Here is a 1,353-nt window from a genome sequence, read left to right as displayed (position 1 = left end):
CGGACCCAAAGTTTTGGCGGCGGGGAAAGTGCCCGGCGCGGGCGGCGGCGGGGCGGCGGGGCGCGCGGCTCCCTCCGTCTTCCTCAAGTCCACCCTACCGGCTGCCGCCGCGGCTCCTGCCGCGGAGTCCTTGGGGCTGCAGCCGGCTGCTCGCAAGTGAGTCGGAAAACAGAAAGTGCGAGCGGACGCCCGCGGAGGGCTGCGCATGGGGGCGCCTACCTCGCGGGCTCGCCGGCGTGAGGGCGTGTGGCTGCCCTCGGCGCCAGGCAGGGCTGCTCTATGGGAAAGTGGAGAGGAGCTCGCGGAGCCGCTCTGCCTCCGCTCCACTGTACGCTGCTCCACATACAGTACATGCAACCCCGAGAGACTGAAAACACTCATTTTATATAAGGCAGCCTGCCATTGGCCCGCGCCGTGACGGGCAGGCCGCGCAGCCAAACAGAAGGCCCGTTACACCCAAACACACGCACACATACACACATTTTACAGAGACACACAAAGATCATCACATTTTCTATTTTTTAATGTTCGGGACCTGTAGACAGTAGGAGAGGACAGGTAGAGAGGCCCAGCAGAGTGGGGGGAAGGGGACAAATCCTGTCTGCGCCAAGTTGCCAGGCTTGGATCTGGTGTCCTTTTGACTTGGGAGGGTTATGGTAATAAACTACAACTCCACTGGATATGGAAGTAAGGGGTTTTTTTGATCGCTGCCTTGTGGTGCCCCATGAAAGAGGCGTGCATTGTATTATGATTTTACAGACTGGCCTGGCTAACAAGTGGCCACGAAAGGCTTTTATCAGCTTGGATTTCTTTTGTCAGTGGGTTAGCTATCACATAGGCCAAAATAGTGCATAAGTTTATTAGGACTATAATACGTTAAGGTTGTTAATCTCCCATTCGTAGGTAAATTCAGAAAAGCAATACAACAGGCAGAAAGAGAGATAAACACTTTGCTAAAATAGCCCTTCCACTTTCAGCGAGTCCGGGAACCGAGATCACCTGTGTAGGTATGCAAACTGCTATAATGAAGAGTTAAGTCACAGCATTTCCATTGTTGACACTTTGCCTTAACAAACAGGCCTTTTGATTCAATATGTGGAAGATTTATATATTTATAGAACATATAGATGTAAGAATGTCCACGAACACATATTTCACATCATATGTGAATATTATACGTTGGGTGACTTTTGGAGACACTGAGCTGATACCTGGACTTTTAAGTTTTTTTAGTCATGCATCTTAAGCAAATTATATTTAATAGTCTGATGTAAATAAGTCAACAGGTTGTTGGGAAAAATTGAAAACTGGAAATTAGGAGAACTACATTTGAAAATCAATTCTAAGTAGTTG

At 49.2% G+C, this 1,353-nt stretch overlaps 1 protein-coding gene across 8 annotated transcripts in view; it reads right to left on the bottom strand.

Annotated features, from left to right (window-relative positions):
- Bbx (BBX, HMG-box containing) overlaps positions 1-377 on the bottom strand; it is a 271,278-nt gene extending 270,901 nt beyond the window's left edge. For 5 of the 8 annotated variants that reach the window (XM_004643964.2, XM_023704103.1, XM_004643966.3 and 2 more), the window contains exon 1: positions 220-377. The gene's annotated coding sequence lies outside the window, so the exon portion shown is untranslated. Of the gene's footprint in view, positions 1-98 lie in introns of all 8 variants that reach the window. The other 3 variants (XM_023704099.1, XM_023704104.1, XM_004643965.2) reach the window with 2 other exon arrangements.
- Positions 378-1,353: the final 976 nt, after the last annotated feature.

Source organism: Octodon degus, unplaced genomic scaffold (assembly GCF_000260255.1).
Source record: "Octodon degus isolate 3935 unplaced genomic scaffold, OctDeg1.0 scaffold00187, whole genome shotgun sequence".
Taxonomy (NCBI): domain Eukaryota; kingdom Metazoa; phylum Chordata; class Mammalia; order Rodentia; family Octodontidae; genus Octodon; species Octodon degus.
This window is presented reverse-complemented; position numbering and strand designations above follow the sequence as displayed.